The following is a 23,295-nucleotide window of genomic DNA, read 5'->3' as shown; positions in this document are numbered from 1 at the left end:
GTTTCCCCTGATAAGTCATTCCAGGGGAGATAAGTTAAGACCAACAAGTCTCGTGCTCTGCCTCACACGTTCACTCTGTCGGTTGCCTGAGCCCATCTTTACCATGAGGGTGACAATGTGATGATTTCCCGTCCTTCGGCAATCTCTGAACATTTGCCACTTGGTATTTATTTAGCATTTACACTGTAAGCAAGAGTCTTCTCTTTTCCCTCTTATGAACTTTGGTATCAACCTAACTCAATGATGAGACATCTGAACCAAAAATGTGGTTGTCTTTCTGCGTACTCAAGTCCACTTTTGCCATGCACCAGAGTTGAAAAGGATCCTGTGTTTATGGAGAGCCCTGCGGAACGTGGCTGCCAGGTGGTTATCCAGCTTTATCTTGGATACCTGTGGTAATGGGGGACCCAGTTATGTGCTGTTAGAAAGTTTCTATGTGAGTAAAACTCTCTGCTCCCTGGGACCTACAGAAGCTCATGTGTGGCCTGTGGTTTGTATGGAAGGTGCAGTCCTGGGGCCTGGGACACACCTGGGCTTGTAAAGTGTCTGTCAACTTGGACATTCACAGAGGCACTAGAGGAGAGCCAGGTGCCCTGTGGAGAGCATTCGTCAGAGCCCAGGCCTGTCCCCATCCTGGTTGCTCACCTGGCTCAGGGGCTCAGACGAGTCACCTGTGATGATGGTTCTAGATTCTGGAAGGAGAATAATATCTACACCTGGATCTTTTCTCCTTCCTTCCTTCCTTCCTTCCTTCCTTCCTTCCTTCCTTCCTTCCTTCCTTCCTTCCTTCCTTCCTTCCTTCCTTCCTTCCTTCCTTCCTTCTTTTAATGGAGAAGGAGGGGACAGGGCTAAGGGAACATAAAAGCTCATTAAACTTGAAGCAGAGAAGTGTTCCTAGGAGCACCTGCCTGGTACCAGAAGACCTGGACTTCCTCCTGGCTCTTTCAGTCCCAGGGTAGAGGATGCTCTCACCTCTGCCCAGCGCTTCCTGGATCCCTTCGTGTCGAGGTCTGTTTAAAGGCAGGACAAGAAGGGGTAACTGACCTGGGTCCTCCGAGGGCAGGGTCCAGCCCCTGGAGGCTGCTTGCTGGAGGGAGAGGCTCAGTGGACCTGGGACCAGCCTTAGCTTGTGGGAGAGGCCGGACCCTGACCTCGGTTGCCTTCTACATTGATCCCGACAGCCCAGTACTAATCCTCTCATAAACCCTCCGTTTCCCAAGGATTCCGCTCCTTTTCTTTGACCTAAAAGCTCGAGACCTTTAAATGAGGCCAGAGACCCTCCACCCTGTGCGGCAGAGGCCCAGCCTCCGGGCCTCTCACCTTCACCTCCCTGGGCCTCTCCAGTCCCCTGCTCCTCTGCCCTTCGGTCTCCATTCTCACTTCCCTCTCCCAGACGGTCTCCTTGCTCTGTGGTTCTTGATTCTCGGTTCTTACTTTTTACCCACCTTCCTTCCTTTTCCTCCACAGTTCTTCTCTCACGGTCCCTCCTTCGGTCCTTCTCGGACGGCAGGAGCAGTTCCAGGGAGGGTCCTCACCTGCATCTCGCCCCCGTGCAGGAGAGCAGGCTGGGGCTGTGCCCAGTCTCTAGGGAGGGGCCTCAGTCACTGAGAGGCTGCCTCAGAAGCCACTAGGAATGTGGAGACATGCCCACCCCAGACACCTCCTTCCTCACTGTCCCTCTGCCTCTTCAAAATACAGGATTGGGGACCCCAGGCCCTCTCCTTCAGGTTCTTCTTCTAAATTAATTTTCTCTCCTCTCTCTCTCCTCCCTCCCTCTCTCCCTCTCTCTCTCTCTCTCTCTCTGTACTGGAGATTGAACCTGCCAGTGCTTTACCACTAACCTACATTCCCAGCCCTTTTTATTTTATTTTAGTTTTTTAAACCGACTCTTGCTATGCTGCCCAGACCGACTGGCCTTGAACTTGCAATACTCCTGTTTCAGACTCCCAGGTCACCAGGATTACAGGCATGTTGCCACTGCTCCTTGTCCTGCCTTGCATCGAACAAGGCACTCTTCCTGATTTTAGTGGGACTGCTCTTAATGCTTCCTCATGACATTTTGGATTTAGGTAAATATATTTTTAACATGTTAAGAAAATACCCATGATTTCCTATTTTCTCAAGAGATTTTGTGCAGAATGGGTGTTGAGTTTCCTCAATGGCTTTTTTCAGCATCTATGAAGGTAATCACGTTTATCTCTTTTAATTCTATTTCTATAGCAAATCACATTGATCTACTTTTCAAAATAAACCATCTTCAAATCTCTCGTTTAAGCCTTGCTTGCTTGGTCATGGTGTATTTAGATTATTTATTAATCTCGATTGCCTAAGCCACTCCCTGTGCTCCAAAATGGATTGTTTGACAGGCCTTGTTCTAAATTTAGACCTTATATAAGATTATCATTTTCATATGAAGTAAAGCTCCTGCTCTGGTTACTCCAGAGTAAACTATTTAATTCAGGGGCTTATGAGAGAGAGGGAGAGAAAAAGTAAATATGGATCTGCTCTGGGATTGAGAAATGTACCAGGGTATTGTCATATCTTATTGGCAATATCTTGCCCCTGCAAAGAAGGAATTCATTAAAAGTGGCTAAATCCATGTTCTGTGATGAGATGTATATATGGGAACACAAATATACATCTTACCTAGCAACTAAGTATATTATTTAGTTGCTTTTTGGTGCTTCATTTAGTGTTTCCTCGCTTAGAAAATGTTGAATTCTTCTTAATTAGTTTGACCAGTTACTTTTCATTACAACTCTCTTGGAATTCCATTATTACGGACTCTTCTGATCATCTCCTGTATGATGGATGGCCATTCTCTTTCTGTTTGGGCTGGAATTGTCACTTCCCTTAGGTCACGACGTTTACTGCTATTTTCAGAGCACGTTGCTATCTTCTAGAAGGAGAATGGAATGGAATAAAAAGATGAAATAATATGAGTTAAAGGCCACAACTATGTGGAGGAGACCTCAGTGTTTTGCATCCATTATTAAAAAGATAAAGACAGAATGGAAGTAGAGCCTTTAAGTACAAATGACCAAGAATGTGTTTGACCTTCCTAATTATTTCCACACTTAAAATAGTCTTTTTAAATTTTTTATTATACACTATAAATTTAGTCAATATTATGTGTCTTACTTAGTCTGTGTTCTGTTGCTATAACAGAATATCTAAGACTAGGTGATTTATAAAGAAAAAAGTTCATGGTTCTGGAGACAGGAAAGTTCAAGATCATCTGGTGAAGCCCTCATTCTGTGTCTTAACATGTCAGATACCATCACATGGGCAAAGGGCATGACAGAATGGCAAGGGGTGGTTAAAGAGAGGACCTTGCTTTATAACAACTTGCTCTTGAGAAAACTGATCCATTTCAGTGAAAACTAATACAATCTCACAAGAAAAACATTGATTACTCTTAGAGGCCTAAGAATCTCTTAAACACCCATCCCCAGTACTGTACATTAGCAACCAAATTACATGTTTTGTCAGGAACAAACTACATCCAAGTAATAAGCAGTGTATTTGCAGGTTAGCAACTGTCTGTCAATCATGGTGTTAGGTTCCATGTAAAGACGGGTATGAATAAACCCTGACTTTTGCCAAGATAAATAATCATTAGGGAAAGGCAGAATCTTGGCAATGCTATAGTTTAGGTGACAGGAAAAAATTATTTATAGTCTCCTTGTAATTTTTAGTGTAATAAAGAATTCATCCTTCTTCAATATGCTTGAAAATATTGCACTTATTAAGGGCATGTAAACCTGACTTCTCAGTTATCTATCGGCATGGAGCCAATCACTTTGAAACAATCACTGTTTATTAACTCTTACAACAACCATTGTTTATTTAGTCCATAATTTCATAGGTCAGCAGCTTGGACCGGGCATAGCAGAACCGTTCTTGTCTTAGCTCGGCTCACTCTGCAGTTGGCTGTAGGACAGATAGATATCTACCTCTGATTCTCATGAGTTGGCTGACTGTCAAGGGGGGTGGGGCAAGAGTGGTGGGCCACAGATCTCTCATCATCCATCAGCCAACTCGATCGTATTTCCACAGAACAGAGCTCCCCAGAGCAGCTGTAAATATGCAAGTGCTTTCCAAGACTTTGCTCGCAGCAGCAGGTTTGCTACCATTCATTGGCCAAAGCAAATAATAAAGGCAGCCCAGATTCTGAGGGTAGAGAAAAACGCCATCCCTCAAAGGGAGAAGGTTTCAAGACAAATTACCCATGATGTCTGGGCAGGAAGATTTGTGGCCATTTTTGAAATCTGTAATAGGTGACAGAGCTGATGAAAAATATACTTACCACACATTCATTCATTCTCTCTCTCTCTCTTTCTCTTGATCTCTCTATCTCTCTCTCTATCCTTCCTTCTACCTACCTATCATCTATCTACCTGAGTCAGGGTGAAGGTCAAGGTTTATTTTCTACCACGTTGTAAATGAGAACATTAAGGAGAAGCAAAATGTCCAAGGAATACTTATTTTGCCTTTTGTTGTGGGGGGAAGTGATATAATTTTCTTCTCAATTTTCCTTACTATACAACTAATAACACCTACTTTGCTCCCATAAACTGTTAACTATGATTTTTACCATGCATAGTATTGAGGTTTTGATAGACCTAGGAAAATAAGTTTCGGTCCACATGTGTAGGAAAATAAGTCACAGACCATTTATGTAGGAAATGCTCGGAGATTGGGAAATTGCTTTCTGCCCTTGTGAACTTCTAGACGTCTAAGATAAGGCCAAGAATTTGCTAAAAATGGATTAGTAGTAAAGAACTCCTTTTAAGAGGTTTTTATGTGTTCCATTTTCCTCCACCATCTCTCCTCAGACTAAATGACGGAGGCTGCAGAAAATCTCTTTGTGTACAAAGATGAACGTGTTCTTTCTGGAGTTGAGAAGGCCTTGGAACTGCTATCTGACTCACATCTGAAATTGTCTGAATATGAGCAAATGGCTGGGGTTCTCTGTAATAACAGCATGAAAGCACAGTGCGGCATGAGGAATAGCCGGTACATTCAGAGTTTGGCAGGAAAGATACACGTTTCCTGTGGTCACTGTGAACCAGATGGGACCATCTTGAAGGTGACCTTGTGCACAAGGATGCACAGAGGATGAGGTGACCTCAACAGAGATCTTATCATCAGCTTTTACCCTTATTATTTCCTTCATTCTGTTATTTTGACTTTATGTGAACTTTTTCTAGGTTAAGATGTAAGTAGAGATATTGAATTATAGATCTTTCTGCTTAAGCATTTCAAGCTATGAAAATTTCCTCTCAGCTCCGCGGTAGCTGCTATCCACAAATTTTGACATGTTATGCTTTTAATATCTAATTCCCCTTGAGATTTTTTTTCTTTGATCCATGGCTTATTAAAAAAGTGTGAACTTAATTCCAAAATATCATGAATTTTTCATTGATATTTTCACTCTTGATTTCTAATTTAATTCCTTTGTGGTCAGAGAATTTTCTTTATGATGATTAAAATCCTTTGATGCCCATTTTATAGGCCATAAAGAGAATGTGACTTGAAAATATTCCATATATGCTTGAAAAAGGCATCCTGCATTTGCTAAGTGCAGTGTTACATAAAATCTATTAGATCAAGTTTATTGGTTGAGTTGCTCACATTTTCTACATCCTTATTGATTACTTCATGGTTTTTTACATGCAGTAATTAATTTTGTGGAGGTGAGAGGAAGGAAGATGAGCCCGCAGAGGGAATTATGTAGGTCCCAAAGAGGAATGACATATGGAAACAGACTTCTGTCCAATCACTCCATCGAAATGCTGAGAAACTGAATCCCACCAGTAAGTGCAGGTTGACTTCTCAACCAAGAGATTCTTCAAATTCTGTATACAATCCAGCTTCTCCACAGATACCTACAAGCTCTCTAGTCTTGGTACACATAAGCAGAGCTTGAGATAGGTAGGTCTCCACCCTTTATCTGATCTTACTACCCTGTTTAGGTGCCTGTCTCATTAGAGGCAGGACCTCATCACACTCTCCACAGAATTGTCACATCTTGGCATAATTGAGGGTACCTAGTAAGTGCTCAATAAATGCTGAGTGAATCCATGAAACTCTGCTTACATACCTAAGTCATTGGCCATGACACATTTAAACTATTTGACTCACCCAACATCTTTATCTATTGAGAGAATTTGGACAGTTTGTCAGGCCTATCAAAAGGCTGATCAAAATGAAACTAAAATATAATTTTAAGCATTCATGTTCAATTAGGAGAGCTTGGACTCCAAGCCTTACAAAGAATTTGGGCCCAAGTTGTAGGAGGTACATGTGGAAGATTCAGGTGGAACTAGAACTGACTCTCAGATCTTTTTTTCCCCCTCCTGCACTCTAGGGGCAGCCTTGGGACACTATATACTTTGGTGCAATCTGTGCCCTGTGCATCTCCTGGGTGGGTTGGGAAGGTGCCATTCACTTTATGCTCAATGGGATTGTCTCCTTGGAGTTGAGCTCTGCAGGATGCCTCTATATGGATGACCCAGGTACAGGAAAAAATTACCCTGCATAAGCCTTGCCTGAGTAGGTCAACAGCTAGGCTTTCTCCTTCAAGGGAAAATAAAAGGTTTTGTGTATACCAGCAGAGGGCAGTGTACTCTCACCAATCTTTGAACTTAGGCAGAGCCAAGTTTAGAAACAAACATATCATCCTACCAGCTATGGAAGATTAAAAGTTGATTCAGAAATATGTGTGTGTTTCTACAATTGTGAAAAACTTCAAACAATTTAAATTATATTTATTGCTAATAGGTTACATATTCATATAGTTTAGAATTAAAAATATATAAGATGGCATGCACTCTTATCTTGAACTATTAAGTTCCCACCTTTGGGAGCAACCTGTCTTACTAATTGCTTAGATAACATTTTGAAGAATTTTTATGCATAAGCAGCTAAGTACACACATTTGCTTCTCTTACCTTTTTAAAATGGTAACATGTTACGTTAATTGAAAAATCTCTGGGAAAAATCCATAGACATTGTAGTGCATCTTGTTTTCTTTAAACAGTAGCTCTTAGAGCTCATTCTAATTTGGTATACAAATTATGTATTCATTTTTATAGTAGAATACTACTTTTTATGTCTTTTTTTTTTTTTACCAGGGGTTGGACTCAGGAGCACTCAGCCACCAAGCCATATCCCCAGCCTTTTTTTTTTTTTGTATTTTATTTAGAGACAGAGTCCCACTGAGTTGCTTAGCACCTCATCATTACAGAGACTGGCTTTGAACTAGGATCCTCCTGCTTCAGCCTCCTGAGCCACTGGGATTACAGGTGTGTGCCACCACCCGGTGGAGAATACTGTTTCATTGCACAGATGTAACAAAATTAACCTTCCCTCTGCTGATGAAAATAAAGATTATGTCTAGTTGTTACCTGTTTCAAATAATGATGCAGGGAATGAATTTGATTATTTGCTGTCTGTCACGTGAGCTCCATTAGGAAAGGGATTTTGTCTGTTATTCATTAATGTATCCCAGTGCTCACAGAAGTACCTAGTGCATAAGTTGGATGATCAATAAATCATTATGGAGTTGACCCATTATTTTACATGCACACACACATGTACACACATCCAAAATCGTCTACACCTGGATCTATTTTGACCACAAGGTGCCTATTCACCCTCTAACAGAGAACTCATAACCTCACACCAAGAAGATCCCTTATATTCTTTCTGTCCTGTACACATTCCTCACCCTAGAACAACTTCCTTCTGGTTTTTAAACTCTTTCTGATACTATAAATCAATTTCACCTGATGTTGGATATCATATAAATCAAACCATATAGCATATTCTCATTTGTTCTGGTTTATTTCAATGGTTAAAATGTGAGAAACATCCATATTTTTTGCATATATCAGTCATTACATTTTTTAAGTTGCTGGATACTTCATCACTGTATGAATTTATTACAGTTTATTTATATCTTGTTAAGCATTTGTGTAGTTTCTAGTTTGGGGCTATGATGAATAAAGTCATCGTAGACATTCTTGTACAAGTATTTTTTTTTTTTTAGTTGTAACTGGATGCCATATTTGATTTTATTTATTTTATTTATTTATTTTGATGTACTAAGGATCGAACCTAAAACATTCTACCTCAGTGGTACAACCCCACCTTGTACAAGTATTTTTTTAAATCTGTTTTAATTAGTTACACATGACAGTACAAGGATCTTGACATATCATACATTTGAATCAGATGGGATATAATTTCTCATTTTTCTGAGTGTACAGATTGCAGAATTACATTGGTCATGCATGTACAAGTATTTTTGAAGACAAAATATATTTATCTGGGATAAATATTTGGGAAGGGGATTTCTGGGTCACAGAGTAGATGCATCTTTGACTTTCTAAATGCTAGAGAATCCTTCAAAGTGAATGTACCACTTTATTACTATTAAGCAATGTCTGAGCATTCTAGCTGCTGCATATCTTCACCAACACTAAGTGTTTTCAGTCTTTTTAATTAAAGACATTCTGGTGGGTATGATGTGTATTTTATTATGACTTTAATTCACATTTCCCTGATGACTAATGATATTAAGGACCTTTTCATTACTGACTATCATATATTTTCTTTTGTGAAGTGCCTGTTCAAAGTTTTGCTCAGTTTTAATGGATTGCTCATTTCTTATTCTTGTTTTGTAGGAAATCTTTGCATAGTCTAGGAACAATTTTTTTTCCCTATTATGGCTTCTCTATTTTTTTCTAAATTGTCTTCTTTTTTAATATGGAAAACTTTTAATTGTAATGAAGTTTAATTTATCAAATTATTGTAAATTATTAGAGCTTTTTTTTTCCTGTTTAAGAAATATCTGATTACCTTTAGGTCACCAGGACATTTTCCTATGTTTTCTTCTAGAAGCTTTATGTGTACTTTATGTGTACTTAGGCCTGTGATCCATCTCGATTACTATTATTATTATTTTTACACAATTTACAAAATGTGATTGTGTTGATGGCAAAAAAATCTGCATCTTGATTGTTATGAACTGTTCAGACATCATAATGGGAAACATATATAGCTTACATAATTGAAGTACATGTTTCTCAGAATCCATCTGTTCATCTCAACCTTTTGTTAGACCTTCATACATATCACAAATTGACTGGCTTGAGTGTCTTCATAACTATTTCCTCTCCATCACGCAGTGATGGGGTGGCATAGGACTGTTGGTCAGTTCTTAGAAATTTGGTTTCTGTAATAGTGGGGAAGTGATGCAGGCAACCTTCCTGTTAACCTTCCTGAACTTTAGTTTCCTCTTCATAGCTCTGATGTTGTTGCTATTATTTTTATGATGATGTTGATGATATTATGTGAGAAAGAGAACAAGGTTCCTGTTTTCCATTCAGATATTCAGTTGACCTAACATTATTTGTTAAGAAATCTCTCTTCTCCTTAATGCATTGAGTTCACACCTTGTTTTTTTTTTTAATCAACTGATGGTATTTCTGAACTCTTTATTATGTTCCATTGATATATTTGTTGATCCTTGCAATAATACCTCATACTGTCTTCTTTTCTCAAAAAATTATTTTGGATATTGTAAGCCTTTAAACTTATATAAATTTTAGAACTCACTGTTTGATATGTTCAAAAAAGCATGCTGAAATTTCAATAGGGATTGAAATGAATCTTGATAAATTTAGAGAAAATAGACATTTTTAACATTGTTGTGTCTACCCATCCATGAATATAGAATAACTCTTTATAATTTAGGTTTTTAATTTCTCTGAGAAATTAAAGTAGAGGTTTTGTACATATTTCATGAGACTGTTTCCTAGATACCTGAAATTTGATGTTATTATGATGATGTTGTTATGAAATGTTATCTTCAATATCTTCCCTAGTATTTTGAGAGCCATTTGATTTTGTATTTTTGTCTTGGGTCCTCCAACCTTGCTAAATTATTCATTTTAGAAGGTTAGACTTCCTATGAACATAACCATGTTGTCTTCAAATAACAATACTTTTGCTTTTTAAAAATTTTTCCCAGTTTTTATGCCTTTTATCACTTTTGTCTTATGATATTGCACTGTTAAAGTGCAGATGATACAATGTAGAATAAAGGCAAAAGGAGGTAGAATTCTTTCTTTCTTGACCTGCATAGGTTAATATAGGATCACATTGTTATTCTTTATTAACTTAAGGATAGGTCTCTTTCATTTATAGTTTATTGAGAGTTGTTCTGTTTTGTTTTAATCATAAATAGAGGTTGAATGAGTGATCAAGAAGATTCCACACTCTGGACTTTGTTCCCTTAGAGTTTGTTAAAATAAAAAGTGCTTAATTTATGTTTCATGAACTATGTGTAGGTTATCTATGTGAACAATCTGACTGGTGGAAAGAGGTCAACAGACCTTAGCAGAGTGAGTTTTGCATGAGTTTTTCTTGTTATTTATACCAGTTACTTTTCAAATGAGAAAACTGGGCTCCATTGAGATTTTCTAACACAAGAGTACACAGTAAAATAAATATTTCCATAAAATAGCTGTTAATACTTGGTATAATGTCTTAGAGGAAGCAATGTAAAAGCAAGCAAGACTGAAATACACACAGAGGAGAGGGTCAAAAGTGAATATTTGTGGTCACTTTCTCAGAATTCTGTACCAATGCTCCACTTTCCCTCTACATTAGGATTTGGCTGTTTACTGGGTAGTTAAGGCAAAGCCAGGTAGATCCACTTGTGGTTGTGTGTTGTGAATCAAGTTGTGGGTGATTACTACCATGATGTGCTGGAGAGAATCAAGATCCAGGGCTCCAGAACTGTGACACCATATCACTGTGTGACATCTGCCAAGTCACCACATGTCTCTGGACCAGTTTCCCTTTGGAGATAAAGGACTTGTATTAAACCAAGAATCCTTAATCCATGAGTCACAGGATAGAAGCCACAATCAGGTTCCCTTCAAGGGGTGCAGAAGAGTTAGAAATGGGCAATGGAGAGGACTCTTTACCTCAAAAATCTCTTACATTTTTTCCCTCTCTCTTCTTCCACCCTCCAAATATCAACAGTATTTTCCTTCATTGAATAATGAACCCTGTTCTTCTTCACATGGAAAGATAAATTTTTAAAATTAATTAATTAATTTTACAGTAGAATGCACTTTGACATAGAGTACACAAACAGAGCACAACTTCTCATTCTTCTAGCTGTACATGGTCTGGACCAGTTGATTTCTAAGTTTTCTTCTCCAATCCTGAATATATGGAAGGATCTTCCCTCTGGGCCTGTTAGAAGGCTAGAAATTCTCTTGGTCATTTCAGTAACTTTACTTATCTTAAAATAATAAAGATGAGAATAACAAGTTACATATATCTAATCCCAAATTCCCAAATCTGTAATGCTCCAAAGTCCAAAACTGTTTAAGCTGTGACATGATGCTACGTGTAGGAAATTCTGCACCTGTTTTCAAGTGACAGGTTGTATGTGTGCCTGCATTTGGCTGCAACCTGTCACCTGAAAACAGGTTTTAACCCAAAATGTAGGCACACCAACAATATTATATAAAATTACCTTCAGGATATTAGTATAGGGTATATATCCAGAAAAGAATTTTGTGTTTAGACTTGAGTTATATCCCTGAGATCTCTCATTATGTATATGCAAATATTTTAAAGTCCAAACAAATCCAAAATCTGAAACACTTTGGGTCCTAAGCATTTCAGGTAAGGGATACGCAACCTGTGTTGTGAAGTTTAAGTGAGTTGATTCATGCAGAGCTTTTAGAACAATGTCAGTCACCTGTTAAGGACTTGACAAATATTTGCTATTTCCATTACTATCTGCTTCACTGTGACAATGATATATTGATCAGTTTACGTTCCAAATTTTCCATAGAAGAAACAGAAAAGCCAAAGAAGGAAGTCTACTGGAGTGGGTGGGAGCCCAACCAGTCCTTGGGGACACAGGTTTTCGGATCTGAGCCTCCATAGCTGGATCCTGCCCTGAATGTGGCTCCAAAATTGCTGTGTCTCTCTCTAGGTGAGACTCAGTAGAATGTATTTTGCAGTTGGCAAATGGATATTACCAACTCAAGACATTATTATCAAAGCCTCCAAATTTGGATGGGATGTGGTCAGATCTGAGGTCCACTTGCTGGCTGAATTATGCAAGGTGAGCAGCCTAGAGCCTTGATCATGTTCTCCAAACAACTGGGGGAAAAGACTGCCCTGTTGTTACCAGCCACCACAAAAGCATCAATACTAATTCATGTGCATCTACAATTCAAATCATCATTCCCTGAAAGGATAAAAATGTTTTACTTCTTTGAGTAGAAAGTTCCCCCAAGATTTCCCTAGCAGTAGTTGTTCTGTTTAGTTGCAGGAACATGTAAATCATGTTGCTATTCTTAGTTACCCAGATGAGAAGACAGTGTTCACTGTGGGCTTGCTCTCTGACTTTCAGATCAGAGCTCTGCAGATGTGGCAAAAATGGTGAAGCTTTTGATAGTGAATCAGGCTTCTGCCTTTTCTTTCATGAATAAGTGATGTGCACGGTCCCCACTACTAGCTCCAACCTGGAAAAAGTAAGTGTGTGGTAAGAAAGTTTTGTTTCTAGACCACCACTGAGTTATGTCTCCCCCAAAAGATATGCTAAAGTCCTGACCCCTGACCCACAGGCTTGCAAAAGTAATTAAGATATCATTAGAGTGGAGCCTAATTGATAAGAATGGTGTCCTTATGAGAAGGGGACACTTAATACAGATAGCAGGGAAAATACCAGGTGACAATGAGGCAGAGACTGGAGTGGTACATTTATTTATAAACCAAGAAACTCTTGGAGACACCAGATACTGGAAGAAGCCAGAAAGGATCCTCCCTTAGAGGATCCAGAGACAAATGGCTCTGTCAATACCTTGATCTTGGACTTCTCTGGGGAGGCTGCCAGCATCTTGCCAGGGGGTCCTTCTTCCTGCCTAGGAGGGTGTAAGCCACTGGAGAAAATAAATCAGAAATAATTAGTGAAGAAAAAAAGACACAGAGTCAGAAAAATAGTTTTAAAGCAGAGCCCCTGATAGACTCAGCCCAGCAGGAACTGGGGTTGGACAAATAGAAAATGGCTCCCATGGTTTATTTAAGGGGGTCCGTCAAAGGCAGAGATAAAGTTTCAGCGGTGAAGTCTTGCTTTGTGATGTGTTGCAGTCAGCAGGTTGATTGAAATCTTGGCAGGTCACACCCATCTCTGAGGGGCTGTGTGGATACAGCAGGTCACCCCATCTCCGGCGCTGTGTGGGACCAGGAAGAGCTGAATAGAAATTCACGTGTATGTGGGACTGCCACAGGAAGTTCCCAAACACCAGATGTTTCTATTCAGTAGGCTGTGGTGCCAATGTAGTCCACACACCGCCCACAGATGGCTCTCAACAGACTTCTAATCACAGATCTGAGAAATAATAAATTTCTATGGTTTTTTAAAACCACTCTAGTATCTAGTACTTTGTTACAGCAGCCACACGAAACTAATACACACACTGTCCTCATTCTGGGTCTCTTTACTTGCTTAGTTATTTAAACCTTTCTTTGAAAAGCTCTTGTCTGTCCAAAGCCTCAGAAAAGAATGGAAACTAAGCCTCATTTATACTAAGGTAAGTGAGCTGGAAATGGTGTAAAGTGGTAGCTCTCTGGCCACTGGCTTTGAGGGTCACACTCTGATAATAAAGGAATCAGTAGAACAATAGACATATTCCTGGCTAGGAATCAGTTGACCCCTTTTGGCATCTCAGTTTTAGTCAAAGCTACATAAATGCAAAGATGATATCTTTCAGATTTGACACTTGTTGATTGTTTGAGTCTATGAATGAAGTTCCAAGGATGGAATCTCAGATTTTTATCTTGATGGAGAGAATGATTTTGCTTGATCGAGAGCCTTATGGCTCGGTTGACATCAGTTGATTCTCTTCATTTTTTATCAGTTTAAGCCCTCAGTGTCTCTCTCCAGATTGTTATAATGTTCCTTAAGGATATCACTTCCTTTGATGCCTCCTACAATCTGCCAAAGTAGGATAGTCTGGCTTAATTTGCATAATTTCTCCGTAAAGTCTAGCATTAACGACTGCAGACAAATCAACAATCAGAGCCCTTATGGAAGACTCCATGGAACTTGTACCTAAGCTTTCTTTGTCTCTCCAGACTCCTCCCCCACCACATCCTTCACTTGACTCACATTTCTCACCTCCTCACTCCCTATGAATACTTAAGCTTCTGCCCTTGTGTGATTTTGATAAGGCCCTTCCTCCAGTGTGAAACGCCCTGTCCTCATGCAACCCTGTTGCTGCTCTACCCATCCTTCAGGGACAACTCCTAACCAGACTCCACGCCCCTTTCTCTGTCTTGCACAAATACTTTTTAGCAGCGTCCCAAGTTTTCTTTTGCTATAACCTGTTATTTATGAACCCAGTTTTATCTACCGTTGGTCACCTTCTTGAGGGCAGATTTGGTATCATATTGATCTTTGTTCCTTTCTATTTCCTACTATAGTGTCCGGTAAATGGCGTTTTTAAATCAACCTTCACTGATATGCATTGAATTTTCCAAATGCGATCAGTTTTTTCAGGTAGTCAAAAGAAATGTTCTCATTGGCCTTGAAAACTGTTTATTGTATTTCTTACTTTGCTAAAATCTGCCAACAGTTAAGTGGAAATAGACACAAGCGGGTCTCAGAGGTCATAGAGTTGCAAGTCTCTCTATTTTTTGTACCTAAAATTCACTTTTTGACTTTTCCCTGGATTTGAAAATAGGAGTCCTGCCTCATCATCTCATTACCATAAGTCTGTGTTCATGAAGCTTCCTGGTGACTCTTAGGACAAAGTTCACCTGAGCTGGGGGACAGACATAGGCCACAACCCAGCAATGATGTTCAAAGTCCCTGAGCATGGGGCCTCTGAAAATTTCTTCAATGTCTGAAAAGTTCCTCTTGTTATCAGCTCTCCTTGCTCGACTCTTATGATATAAAAATATATGGTTGGGCCTGGGGCTGTAGCTCAGTGGCAGAGCATTTGCCTCACACGAATGAGACATTGGGTTGTAACCTCAGCACCACATAAAAGGTAAATAAAGAAAATAAAGGTATTGGGTCCATCTACAATTAAAAAAATATCTTAAAACTATGGTCAATTTGTCCTATAAACACAGAGTACCTGATTTTCTCAGATTAGCTGGATTTTCTAGAAGCCCAATATTTGTCCCTTTCTACTTGGGAACGCTGATTTATCTCATCTGTAAGACACACAGAGCAGAGTAGGGAGGAAGTGTGGTGAGGGAGACGCCCATCTTTTCTCTCTTCACCTTCCCTTTCTTTCCTTCCATCCCCACCTCAGGCCTGGGGAGGCTTCAACTCTGGAAGAATACGTATCTTTCTCACTAGGCTCCTAGCTGTGTGCCCATCTAGAACACATTATGGTCTCACATAGTATCACCCAAGGAGATGACTGTCCTTGCCACATCCATCATGGCGTCCGCAAGGTAGCAGGTGCAGAGGAGGATGTGGAATAAATGGGCCAAGGCAGAGCATATCAGAGACCCAGGTCTTTCCAGAGATCCAGTAGCAGCACAGAGAGAATGACCTGTGCCCGGGCAGAAGCCTGTGGTTTGGATGAAAAGGCTACAGAGTATAAAACAAAGAATTATAATTTGAGGCACATGTAGCTATAACAGATATGGGCCATGGGTATCCACCAAATACCCCAGAAAAAGACTGGACAGAATTATTCAGAACTAAGCAGGAACCAATCCAGTGAGTCCAGGGATGAAATCAGGCTACCCGAGTCCCAGGGACACCAGGGAGGAAGCTCACTGCCCACAGGCCCTTCCATTCCAGAGGAAGGCAGCCTCTCTCCTCTGGTCTCCCTCTCAAGATCTCTCTTCTACTTCCACCTGTCATCTTAAGAAACAAAACAAAGATAAAACAGGGCTTTGGGGGAGTTTAAATTTGGAATTCACTGAATATGTATGCAAAAGAGGCTGAATTTGGATAAAAGAGACCATTTAAAATTAGCCAAGTCTCAGGCCTATTTAATAGGCCATCATTTCCTTTTATTTATGTGTTTAATTGCATACATTCTCTTAAGATATCAGCAAGGGTAGAAACTCAAAAATAAGATATACTTGGCCACAGATAAGAATGAAAGCGTCAATTCTTTGCAAATCTGAGTTGTGAATAAGCCTAACATAATCTTACTCTATCTATCTTCAACAGTTACCTGATATTAAGACTCTTGAAGTAAGCAGTATCAAACCACAGATGTCTGCAAGACAAACATTTATTAGCCTAAATGAGTTTTATTTTTATCTCGAATGGGAGTCAAACGATCATCTTCTTGGACTTTGTCTCCTTTGCACCTCTATCTAGCAACTCAGGGAGACCCTGTCTCTAAATAAAATACAAAAAAAAAAAAGGCTGGGGATGTGGCTCAGTGGTCGAGTGCCCCTCAGTTCAATCCCTGGTACCCACCCAACCTCCCCCCCAAAAAGAAAGAGAAAATAAAAGAAAGAAAGTCAAAAGAATAAGTCTGGTTCATCCTAAAACTTGACCTCCCCATGCGACAGCCTTCCTTGCCCTCTCTTAGCTCAGGGCTGACTTCTTGGAAACCTGAAGCAAGGAAAGAGGGGGTGGGGTTTGTTTCCTCTCTCCTTTTGCTTCACTTCCTTGCGAACTCATGATCTGCTATTTGGGGATGGGTGGTGTTCAAGAAGTGGGGACAGGATGGGAGTGTTTATGACAAAGGGTAGAGTCCTCTGTGAGCGGCTGTTACAATGGGCTGGTGCCCCCTGGGCAGGGCCCATGTCCAACGGCTGCCTCTTCCTCTTTAGCAGTATCTTTGCAGCTTCTTTAGAGACTTGTCCACCTGAACCTGCAGGTCCCCAATGCAATGTCTCCTCCAGCCAGCTACTTATTACTACCTTGCTCTTCCGGGCATTCCTCATTCCTGTGGAGATTCCCTCCTAGATGTCCTCTCAGTGTGGTCACCTTCAAAATAATCCAGGTGGTACACGTGAAACCCTGAAAAACACACAGATTTCCCAGCTGAAATCTTAGTGCACAGGCTGCTTCCAGTGTGGCTCCAGACAGTCACCTTCAGACATTTGCAAATATGAGCCAAGGACGGGTCCATGTTCCTCCAAACTCCAGTGGACACGTGAAACTTTCTCATGGATGATCTGGGTTCCTCTCTTAGTTTATTTGGGGGAATTCCCTATTACATATTCCTTATTACTTGATGAATTCTTGGTTTAGTATTATAAAGCACAGATGTGCAAGAGGGGCTAGTAATGATGGCAGTAACCAGTTCAACTCTTTAAATAAGTCTTGCACAAATGTTCTAGCACTTATTGTTCCAGGTCTTGGTGCTTCTGCCCAAACTGAGATCATTTGAAAAATCATACTTATGACTAAGAGACATACTAACGATTTTATAGTGGAGAAACGAGAATCTACATTAGCTCCTCACAACAGTGACAAACACCAAATAAATCCCCACTAAGCATTTCAATTCTTTCCAAAGTTACCTAGTCTCAGTTTCACTGAAATTGAATCTGGATTCTTTTCCAGCAAGATATAAGATAACAGTGTCTATTCTTAGGTCTGTGTCTGAATCTACAGCTAAATTTATCTATATCCACAGAGAGTTTTATCCCTTGCCCCCATTTACAGAAGGGACTTATATTACTGAGCTTACTTTATGCCATGGTTTGCAACTTACTGGTAATTTTCAAGTGACAAAGGTTATATATACACAATGGAATATTACTCAGCCTTAAAGAAAAATGAAATTATGGCATTTGCAAGTAAACTAACGGAGCTGGAGGATTTCATGCTAAGTGAAATAAGCTAATCCCCCCCCCCCCAACCAAAGGCCGAATGTTTTCTCTGATAGGCGGATGCTAAAACACAATAGTGGGGTGGAGGCTAAGGAAGAATAGATGTACTTGGGGTTAGACAGAGGGGAGTGGAGGGAGGGGAGGGGATATGGGGGTAGGAAAGAGAGTAGAATGAATTGGACATTGTCACTCTATATGCATATATGATTATACAACCAGTGTGACTCTACATTGGGTACAACCAGAAGAATGAGAAGTTGTACTCCATTTGTGTATGATACGTCAAAATGCATTCTACTTTCACGTACAACTAATTAGAACAAATAAAAATAAATAAAACAGAATAGTAGTTAAAAATATTAGCAATTACAATGTTAAACCAATTATAAATCATAGTCATATTACATATTATTAATAATGTTACAGTAACTAAATGATGGATCAAATGTTAATATTAAGCAAACAATAAGTATGGAGGCTGTATTAATAATCATAGGAATACAACAGGAACTATGGATAAAAATTTTCTTAAAATTCTTAAATTCATACTGCAACATTGAAAATATGGTACTTGGGTCTTAAAAGAAAAGTCTGTCATTAATTTATTTTGAACTCATATGCTCCTCCTTCCTAGAGCCAAGGACAGTGCCTGATGCCCAGGAGATAATCAGTAGCTACGGTTAAATTAATGATGCTTCACTGAAAATCTTATTACCAACTTTGAGAGTTCTGAGAATAAAGCTGGCAGGATGTTCACAGGCTGCTGTCCTTTCTCCTTGTCCTACAGGCTTTTATATCCACAGAGCAATCAATGCGCGCACGCACACACATACGCGCGCGCACACACACACGATTCTCAATGAAAACGAAAAAATTCTCTCCACTGAGGAAGTCACATGGAAAGTACTGTCTATTGGAGTTTGGTCCTGAGAGACCAGGTGGGTGCGTTCCCAGGGCGGGGGCTGCTGCAGAGTTCAGTGTGGGGAGCTTCAGCAGCTGGGACTGAGCTCTAACAAGGCTGGGTAGAATCTAGTCTAGAGAGATGGGATCAGCAGATCTGGATTGGGAACAGGCAGAGGCTCATCTCTGCTGAGAGTCTGGATCTCAGAAGCCTCCCAAGAGTTCTACTGCCAGAGCCAGGGAGCCAATCCTCCAAGGGTCTGGAACATTCTGGAACATTCTGCCATGAATACAACCCTTCCTGGCGTCGTCCCCAAGGGTATTCACGCCCACCTGCTCAGTTTCCTCACTCTCTTCAGTTGGTCATTGAATGGCCCCAGATTCAAAGGAAGTGAGTTGCTCTCCTCTCGGTATCTCTGACTTGCATCCCCATGGGACAATCTTCTCTGTGCCTGTTTCACTCATGTTTTTCTAGGTACACCACAGGCCACGCAGTAGGGGCTTGCTGAGACAACATGGCGACGTGTGCTCTGATCTCCCAGGCTCCTGCCTCCTCCGCACGGCTCCTGCCCCAGTTCTGCACTTGCCAACTGAGAAAGGCAGGCTGCTTTTCAAATACCAGCTCACTGTGCCGCCTCTGGATCAGCTCAGTTCTGGATCAGCTGAGGCTGCTTTTCTGTTCTATAGGTTTTTCCAGCCAAATTTGTTCATTGTGTTTCTGTGTGTGTGTGTGTGTGTGTGTGTGGTCCCTCCCCTCTGTGATGAACCAGCGCTGCTGGGATGCTGCCACAACCAGCTTGGTTCTTTGTTCAAGGACCCTAATTCCTGAGTCTCTAGGAGACTCTGTCCAATACTGAATCCCAGTGAATCCTGTCTTCCACCCCTTTGCTGAGAAGCAGCACTCCATTGATTGAATTCCAAGCCCCAGAGCAACTGGGAATTTAGCCTTCTCTGTCTTGAATTCTTCCTCGCCTGCATGCTTTCAGACATCCTTCCTATCTCTGTCTTCTCTTCCATTTCCAACCATGCTCTGGTTAATAAAGCAGAGGGAGGAGTTGAAAGGGAAGCTGTTCCTGCCCAGGTCACAGGCAACAGGGATGATGCAGACCCAGAAGGGGATCTGCAGACCCTGAAGAAGAGGACGCGGGGCTGGGTACACAGACACGGTCCACTTGGTCACACAGATGAAGGAAACCATCAACCCCTGGGTGAGGAGGGACTGGAGTTTCACGGCTCAGTATTCCCAAGGCTAGGGAGGAAGCACGGGGTGAGCTGTGCATGTGACTCCTTAGGGGACTCTCATGTCACCACTGGTACAACTCCTACCCCCTCCAGGATGAAGCAGCATAGTGCAGTGAGGTCCAGTAACCTCAGGGACACCTCCCAGTCTGGGGCCAACTTCTCAGAAAGCTCCTCTTGCCTCTCTTCCCAGGGCCCTACGCTGAGCCATTTATTCTGACATGATCAGAATGTGGACTGTTAATTTGGGCTTTATCTTTCATGAAGTCTAAATTCAGGAGCAGGGCAGCCCTGCCCTGGAGCATGCAGGCCCTGTGCAAGGCCAAGCCACCTTGGGAGGGGGGCAGCCTTGCCTGCTTGGTGCTTCTCTGAGGTGCCAACATGTAAACTCTTGGCTTTGCTATCACTTTTGAATTTCCAGAGAAAAGAGGAACACAAAGGTGGATTAAGCAAGATTAAATTAGTTAAATGTATATTTAGTAAAAGGCAGAAATGAAAACTGATCATCTTAGCAAAAAAAAAAAAGTATAAATCCTACGCAACAAAATTTCCAAGAATGGGTCAGAGTATCTTGTTGGAGGTCACACAGCTGGTAAGTGACTGAAGTGAACTGGACTCGGGTCTGCCCACCTCCAAAGTCCAGGCGCTTGGCCTCTGTGCTTAACGCTTCTGTTTAGGGATGATTCCAGTCTAGTCCAGAAAAGTACAGCTTGAAGTTCCGGGATGGAACACACTGGGGACACGAGGACAGTGAAGGCCAGTTTTCGTGCCAGCAGGACACAGACAGCCAGCTGGATGCAGAGTGGGCAGCCAGGCTGATAGGTTTTCCTCCCTGTGGACTCTACTCTTTGTACTACCGTCACCTGTCCTCCTTCCTCCTGGACGCCTCATTGCAAACACCTGTCAAAGAGGAGACAGTTATGAGTTTCCTGTGCCCCTGGGGGATCCCACAGCCCTATCCTGTCTGTCCTCAGCATCCACAAGGGTCTCCAGAATGACAGGGTCACTGATGGCGTTTTAAGAAGTCATTAGCGCCTCTTAGGAGTGATTAGAATCTTCTGCAATAAACAGCCCTGAAATTGGATGGTTTAAAATATAAATATTAATAATAATCAACCAGCCATAAGTAATGGAGTGCCTATTAACAGGCCATGCATGTGACTGCAACATTACAGTTGCAAAAAACTATGGTGACAGTGACAACCTATCCTGTCTTCAGTTTTTTTTTTTTTTTTTTCCCTCATGATTAGTTAAAAAAAAAATGTTTCTGGGTGGTTTCCATACATAAGTGGTATTTTCTCCTTAGCAATTCCACAGAACACATTTATTCTAAATGCCTGAAGATTCTTCAGTCTCTCTGAGCCCCAAGTCTCAGATCTATTCCTCATAATTTTGAGCTCTCTTACCGACATGGTCACTATGGGGAAGGTGACAGGTTAACAAATGAGAGAAACAGAAGGAAATCAGTGCTGTTGTTCGTTGGGGTTCATGGACACAGGAAAGAACAACCCAAACCACCCAAATCGTGTTTCTGGATCAATTGCTCATAGAGAACTCCTCCAGGAGACGCCCAGTTATCCTGATAAACATCTCAGGATGTCAGTCCCAGCGGACCATAGAAGACAGCAGGAGCAGGGCCGAGAGTTGGCATTTCTGGAACATCTGTGGGCTCACCGATGCTCTTCACCTGGTCACTCTTCACGCATTCATGGAACTGTCAACCATTTAGGGCACGCCAAGCGCAGGGACTATTCAGAGGGACAACTCACATGTTCTCCACTGTTCTCATGAAGCCCACTAACAATGGACACCATTATTTGCCAGAGGGATTTCACCTTGATGCCAGTCCAGCGGGACGTGGAGCTTGCCTTTGTGACAGTATCAGAAAGAGTGGCTTCAGTTTCTGTCATAATTATCCACACCACACAGCTTTGAGCTCCCCAATCAGTCAGTCTGTGTCCCCTCGCCCAGCTCCCTTCTTTGGGCAGATCTCTTCCTGAGAACCTCTTCTCCATTCCCTTAACCCCTCCACTTCTGAATCTTCCGTGGCCGGGCCTTCTCATTGCCCGGAACTGCTCCTCCTCTAAAACCTTGAACAGCCTTCTCCAGTCTCTGAGCAACCTCCCTGACCTTGAGCTTGCCAACGCTCTTCTTTCCCCCAGTCCTTCCTCCTTGAAGTCTTTTTTCCAGGACTTCTGATTTCCCTTTGTAGCAACCCACCTGCTGGCTTCTCGCAGCCTTGAAACCACTTGAGTTGGTGCGTCAGCTGGAAACCCTGGTTTTATGAGCCTCTCATGATTGGCACACTGATGCCCCCCCCCCAAAGCAGGCTTTTCAACCCAATGCTGAAAAGTGGATTAATTTCTCCTTGTCTTTATCTAGGGTCCCTTTTCCTCTGAGTACTTATTTCAGAGCTTCACTACATTTTAGAAGCTTCTAGCCTCCCTGGCTCCCATGAAGCGACTTACTGCCCATTTCACCCCCAGACACTGCAACGGTCGGGCAAGTCTCATACCTTCTGTTTGAGTTCTCCTCTGCACCTCTGGACTGGTACAGAGTGGTCTCCTCCTGGGTCTGTGACTCACTAGGGTCTACCTCCATTCCACGTCCTCCTACATGCTGTATAGCCACATCACATGCTCTGACATGCATGACACCCTTTAGTGGCTTTATGTCCTCTGGGATTATGTCCTTTCCAACTACAGAAGCTTCTCTTCCCTTTCTTAATGTTCTCGACTCTGTCAGTAAAAAATAAATAAATAAATAATATACGTATATTTGGTGCTGGGGATCGAACCCAGGGCCCTGTGCATGCAAGGCAAGCACTCTACCAACTGAGCTATATCCCCAACCCCCGTAAAATATTTTATTGGGGGCAAAATACTTTATCTTCCCCTCCCACTTCTTTCACTCAATTGTCCAAGTGAGAGGGGGAGAAATATATTTCCGTATCATGAGACCTGTGCTCCCCAGTGGGCTTGTCTGCTCACAGGTCATATGAAGGCTTTCCTCCTTCAAGTGTAAAGTCAGTTGTCCACATTAGGCTCCTAAAGGATGGAGCTGAATGCATAAGATCTTGGATTCCAGTTGCCGCCTAATTTGGCTTCATCAATAGTAAAGCTGCTATTTTGAACCTCTTCTAAATTCTGCATCTGTTACTGCATCGAAACAGAAACTAGAGAGGGAAGAATGTGAGTAATTAGCATTTACAAACCCATTCATAATAGATCTTCCATAACACCACTAAACAATAACCCATGACCCCTGAGCACCAGTTAGGCCGTGATCCAT

The sequence above is a fragment of the Marmota monax genome, unplaced genomic scaffold (genome assembly GCF_021218885.2).
Source record: "Marmota monax isolate L192 unplaced genomic scaffold, Marmota_monax_Labrador192_F-V1.1 WCK01_AAM20220418_F8-fsc00145, whole genome shotgun sequence".
Lineage (NCBI taxonomy): Eukaryota > Metazoa > Chordata > Mammalia > Rodentia > Sciuridae > Marmota > Marmota monax.
Note: the sequence above shows the minus strand (reverse complement) of the source record.